This window comes from Echinops telfairi, unplaced genomic scaffold, assembly GCF_000313985.2.
Source record: "Echinops telfairi isolate 266 unplaced genomic scaffold, ASM31398v2 ScPeMD7_1;HRSCAF=3_0, whole genome shotgun sequence".
Taxonomy (NCBI): domain Eukaryota; kingdom Metazoa; phylum Chordata; class Mammalia; order Afrosoricida; family Tenrecidae; genus Echinops; species Echinops telfairi.
This window is the reverse complement of record NW_022103896.1, coordinates 69,957,627-69,964,225: the sequence shown is the minus strand read 5'-3', so window position 1 is coordinate 69,964,225 and position 6,599 is coordinate 69,957,627. Positions and strand designations below refer to the sequence as shown.

Genomic DNA, 6,599 nt, shown 5'->3' with positions numbered 1-6,599 from the left:
GAGGGAGGTGCAATCAGTCATCTAAACAGATGAGTTTGAAAAATGTTCCCAAGAATGGAATCACAGGAGTTTATACCAGGGGATCAAGCAGAAAGAAAGTGTTTGGAACATGATGAGAGCAGCATATGTACAAATGTGCTTGATACAATTCATGCATGGATTGTTATAAGAGCCCCCAATAAAATGATTTATTTTCAAAAATGGAATCACAGATTCGACAAATGTATTTAGTGTAATGAAGAGTACTTTGAAGGTGATAAAGTTGATTTATTTTAAAAATTAAATGCATACCTTTGGGGGAAAATTCTGGGTTTTGGGGGGTATGCACTCATATTTTGGATGGTGGGATTTGGGGGTGGGATTTGAAAAATGAACAAGAGTAACACTGTAGATCTTAGTCGATTGTTTTAGTACCCCTGATAAAAAAATTTTTTTCCTAAACACTAGAATATTGCATAGTGGATACATCTCACATTGTCTTCCCAGTGCTCTCTGCCTACACTATTGGTTATAGGAATGGTTTCCTCTTGGTTTATGTGATCCAACCTTGTCTAGCCAGAGTTGATTAGGCTCAGTGGGAATCTAGATCAAGCTGTGGCAATCAGAATTCACTCCATCTAAATAAGTGCTTGGAACCCAGAGAGAGAATTGGACTCTCCAGGCAGACAGGACTGTATTATCTAAATTCAGAAGCTAATAGTAGCCATGTTTTATCCTATTATCTATCTGGTCATAAGACTGAAAAAAAAGTGAAAGGAAAACATTCAGGCAGAGAGCCCAGGGGAACATGGGTAAGATAGAAAGAGAATTCAGATTCTTGGCACTAGTTTGGGGACACCAACTTCCATAAAGCATAGCTGTGTCCTTAGAATAAATTCTAGCTTAAGTTTCTTTCTGCACTTGCAGTCAAGAGAATCTTAGCCAATAATCTATGCAAATTAAATGGAATTAACAGAGCCAGATGTCGTAGGAATGGCTCTCTTTTAACTCTTGTCTATGATGTATGCCTTTTATTAATTCAGAAAACTTATTTGAGAAATATTTATCTAGCTCCACCATGTACTAGGCCTCCATGGGTGTGAATAAAAACTAAAAATACAATTGATCTTTAGCAATAAAATGTTCATCAAAGCATTCTAATATACTTGAAAGAAAAGTATTACAAGTTTTTATAAAATTCTAAGACATAAAGATGCATTATATATTACAACTGTATATTGTGTGTGTATATATGTACAAATATATATTTGCACCTTCGAATACCTTCTTTTTCTTCTTTAAATAACATGTAAGTAAAGAAAATCCAGTGCTCCAATTTGGAATTATTTTGGTAATAGCTTTCATGGTAGAAGGGACTAATCAATATCATTAATAAGCACCAGATTTGCTTGTGCATGAACACGTCTGTTTGGCATCCACAGAGTAATAGTTATTGCCTGCTCTCTGTCCAGATGAGAAGTTAACTCCCAAAGCTCTCATTTCTCTATTCAATGACCTGTGGCAAAATAAAGCAATCTCAGACCACGTGCTTGTGAATTATGTTAGTTCCATTTAAGAATTTTTCTCCCAACATTGGCTAGACAGTTTTTTAATTCTAAATTCACATTTCTCCAAGTTTCAAAGTAGTGTGAAAAGAAAATGCAATTTAGAATAGCTTTCTCTAGAGTCCATTAAACAACATCAACTTAAAGTCAATTGCTTCTTTTTTTAAAAATCAATAATCATACCCATAATCATGGTTGGTTGTTTTAGTCTTATAATTGTCTTCTGCTTGTCACCCAGAGCAAAGAATGAATAGATCTATTAAGATATGTAGCATTTGGTGAGAATTATCTCAGGAGAAATAATAATGCCACCTTCACTAGCCCCGTTTTTATAGTAAGTCTATGAAATAGGGATTGTCATCTCCGTTTTACAGATGAGAAAGTGGAGCTAACTTTTTCTAGAATCGCAGGGTTAATAAGCCCAATCGGTGTGCCTCTGTCTTTGGCAGCTTTTTCCAAGCTGCTCCACTGTCTTCTTAGACTTAAGTTCACACTAACTGAAAAGGGTGGCTAAAAATGCCCTGGGGTGAGTCTTTAGACTATGCCAGGGGAGTGTGCCCAGAGTTTGGGATGTTACACGGAGGGTCACATATTAAGACAGGTGAGGTAGCAGGTGAAAGAAATGAAGGAGGACAGTCTTCAGGGAAAAAGAGTAATTACCCAGCTCAGTGGGATCACCAGATGAAATATTGTAGAGATATTCAGTATTTTAACCTGGGAAAATGGTCTGCCACATATACAGAGCTTGGAAGTAACCCAGGTCATTGGAGAAACCACAAGTCAGTGGACTGTTCTAGAATAGTGGTTGCTGGTTTGACATGAAAGTTCTGAGCTGGATCATAAGGTACTGTCAAAGAGGAAAAGATAGCTGCGCTCTTGCTTTGACTTGAGGGTCTTCTAATCCATAAAATGAGAAATTCACTTTAAAGAAATCCCTGACCAAAATTAATTGGCCAGGCCATTGCTTTCTTTCACCAAAATTGCAAATCCGTTCTTTCCACCTCCAAGCCAGGCTCAGTACATTTGAATTTCAAAAGATAACGGCTGGATGGGGGGACTGTGACTATTTTGTGAACAGAGAGGCATTGGTCTCTGAAAGGGGAAGGTTAGGGTTCAATACAGAGGTTGAACCTTTATGTTTCTCCCCACCCTTGACTTTATAAGCTCCATGCTTTCTAGCTGCTTCGAACCATGTGCTTGTCCTGGGATCAGAGAGGTCTCCCTATATGGGTGCAGAATAATTGCTCCAAATAAACCTCATGCTCAGATTCCAGTGAGCTTTCACTAATTTTAACAGTGCTTTATAAGACTCACTAAGAAGTTGGTAATGTATTCTGGATATGCAAGGAGTTTCCCAGAGAATAATTCAAAGCACAGTCGAGCCTGGGCCAGGGTGTGTTTGAGGAAAATGCTCACGAAGCCCTGGACTATGGCTGAGGCTTCGAAAGGAAAGAGCGGAGAGCGGAGAGATCATCTGGGGTTGGGATGGGGCAGGACATGGGTGTTGGAGGACCACAGAGAGAGAAAGGCTCAGAGTCCTGGCCAACGCCCCAATTCTCCCGTGATTTGATAAATGGTGATGCCATTTAGTGGCAGCAGTGAACTCAGGCGGGACAGCTGCCTGGGGAAATACTTCATTTTGAGATATGAGGAACCAGAAAACGTTCTGGCTGGAATTGCAAAACTGATCATTGGTAGTGGAAAGTACATAAATGAATAGTTTCTCAGCTCTGCCACAATCTGTGGCCCTGAACAGTTTATGCCCATTTTACCTATTGAGCCACGGAAGCACCGGAGAGGTTGATTTACTTGTCCAAAGTCACCATTCATTGTAACCTTGAAGGGGGTTGGAATGAAGGAAGACGACCTTGGCCCAGCTCAAAGCTGGAGAGGAATAACAAAGCCTGCTTTCAGCGTCCCACCCCCCTCCCCTCCCAACGCACCCCTTCACAGAGACTATCCCAGAGATTTGCCTGCTCTAGAAGCACCTGGTAAAAGACGGCCCTACAGTCTTAACCCCTGGGGCAGATGATTGCAAATGAGGCAAAAGAAGAAAGTGACTTGTTTGCAATTATCCTTTGTTCCTTTAAGACATGACTTGCTGTCCATATTCGGTTGTTGGGTGCCAGTGGGTGGAGTCTCACGCTCAGTGACCCTACAGTATATCAGAACCCGGAGGACGAGGGCAAGGCACTGCGCCATCCCCTTAGTCGCGGCTCTGTGTGCCCCCCTTGTATGTGGTCCAAAAAGACACAGTCTAAGCGATTGCACTCTATGGGGCACCCCTTAAATTTGGTCCAGGAGATTTTTTTTCTTTAATGATTGGCGTGTAAGCATATATGAACAGGGATAAATAATCTGTTTGATCTAACCGTTCACCGGCTCCCAATCAAATATACAAATATAAAACTCTTTGTTTGACATAGAAGCTGTTGAAATTCTTAATACACGAGTATCTGCCACTCCACAGATTGAGGGTCACAGTTAAGTTCATCCAACTCCACTCCGGACCTGCCACAGGCTCACATTTCTTCCGCGGCCTGGATCAGAGCCTCTGTAAGTCGAACGGCTCATAAAGAAAGGTAAAGCTTTTAAAAAATCATTCATTTTCCTTTTGGCTATTGTTAAATATATACACAGCAAAACATGCGACACTTTTCAGAGGTCCGATCAGTGATGATCAACATCGATGATCGTCTTCCAGCTGCATGGACTATTCACCGGGCTCCTTTTCTAGAGGATTCCTCTACCTCAGACAAACTCACTGCCCCCTAAGCTTCCTACCTAACCTGGAAATTAAAGATTTCTTTTCAATTGCTTCTTTTTCTTGTATATTTATTTGCATTCCTAAATTTACTTAACAAGAGAATCTCTTATTTGCATAGATCAATCTTGAAAGCAGAGCCTATAGACTAAACTGGCCAGTAGACAAAAGCTCCACGGGTTAAGGTATTAGAGCGGGACTCGCTTGCATTGTTTCAAAAACGGGCTAAGTGCTTCGTTTTAACCTAAATAGAGACCCCACTAGCACCAAGTACCGAAGTCAGCCACGGGCCCCAGCAACAACCTTCACCCAAACTAAAATGAGGAGTAAAACTGAAAACCTCTAAAGGTTTTGAAAATTCACCACAAAAACAAAGAAAACTTCAGCGTCACCAATAACCACCCTACAGCAATTGTAATTATTTTAACACATAACTTATTAGGCTTATTAGGTCTCTCACTTGGGTCAGGTCTTTCCTAAAGGAGCAAACTGCAAGGCCAATCTGCAGATTTATTAACTAACTGCATCTATAAACCATACAGTCCACTCTGACCTTTTTATTTTTTCATGAGGCATTCATCAATGAATGGATTAATAGGTCCGCAAAGGAGAAGCGAAGCATTTGTGTGCAATAAGTTGTCCTTTAGAAGAATGATTAGCTGACAGATTCCATTGAATACCAAAATCTAATGTCAAATGTTCTTCTTAAACTGAGGCAGCTTGAGTAAACCTTATTATAAGTCCACAGGGAGCAAGCCTGGTGGGGGTGGGGGTGGGGGGCTTGTCTTAAACTCAAGATTCAGTGTTTATGATTGTTCAACTCTGTCTAATATGACGGATCCATTGGGTTGTATGAGAGGTGAATTACAGGCCAATAAAACTGTTTTTAAAAAAAACAATTTAATCGTTATGATCTCTAATTAATTCTCTTGGAAACATAGTCACGCACACCGTTTGTCCATAATCTCCCTTAGTTTTCTGATTAACATGAGAAGACAAGTGCTAAACTCGGTGGGAAAACCTTGGGGGAGGGCCGCTTTCTGGAAATAGATGTTTACAACTGTTTCTGGAAATGTATGGAATTTAATTTTTAAATGCGAAGAACTGTACCAAATGTTATGGAGTGAATTGTGTCCCACCCCCTAAAATTATGTTGAAGTTCCAATCCCTATCCTTGAAGGTAATCCATGGAGATGCACTCAGGCTAACGTGGCTTCCTACTAAAATAGAGTTGGTCCAGTGGTGTGAGTGGTGAGACAGGGAGGGTAAAGAGAGAGTGGGTTGGAAAGAGGGAACTGATTGCAGGGAACTGTATGTGACCTCCTCCCTGGGGGACGGACAACAGAAAAGTGGGTGAAGGGAGACGTCGGACAGGGCAAGATCTGACAAAATAACAATTTATAGACTGTTGGGGGCTCATGAGGGAGGGGGGAGTGGGGAGGGAGGGGAAAAATGAGGACCTCATGCCGGGGGTTTAAGTGGAGAGAAAATGTTTTGAGAATGATGTACAAATGCGCTTTACACAATTGTTGTGTGTATGGATTGCGATAACAGTTGTATGAACCCCTAATAAAATGTTTTTTAAAAAAATAGAGTTGGTCCTCATCCCGTATGACTGAGATGATGCACAGAAACAGAGACTGTGGCCTGGTGAGATGGCCCTACAAAGGCTCTCAGCGACCTCAGAAGGAATCAACACGACTGAGCTTGTGATGCCTGATTTCCCGCTTTCACAACTGTCCTATAACAAACTCGTCTTCTTATAAAGTACTCCGTTTGTGGGGTTTTCATATGGCAACACTAGGAGGTTTGGGAAGATTTGGAACGATCCATGGTAAAACAATACTCATACTGTGTACGATTTGCCAAATATACGTATTTAAGGAGTGTAAGCCGGTTGCCAGACACTCAGCGGATCTATTCTACAAAGTGAGTAGTTATTATTGGTACCTGAGGAAATCTTTAGTTCATTCTCCACCTCTTACCTTCATGCCGACTTTTTTCTGGACAGAAAAGTCGATTTCTGAGCTATTTTCCTGCACAGCCTTTGAGTCATAGATTAAAAACTCAGTCTGACACTGAGTCTTTTGAAAGAAGGTACAAAGTAGTAGCCATTTTCAAAAGCCCAAATTTTCAGTTCCTGCATTCTTTTTCTTTTGCTTAGTCCTTTCAAGAGTAATTTAAATTAACATGCTGTTTTGGAAGATCTATTTGCACAATATTGATATAAAGCCCTGTGGAATGCACTGAAGGCGCAGCTTTGTGTGAGCTGTCTGTTGGGGTGAAGGAGC

At 40.8% G+C, this 6,599-nt stretch overlaps 1 pseudogene; it reads right to left on the bottom strand.

Annotated features, from left to right (window-relative positions):
* LOC115869717 overlaps window positions 1-6,299 on the bottom strand; it is a 12,667-nt pseudogene extending 6,368 nt beyond the window's left edge.
* Between the last annotated feature and the right edge of the window lie 300 nt (window positions 6,300-6,599).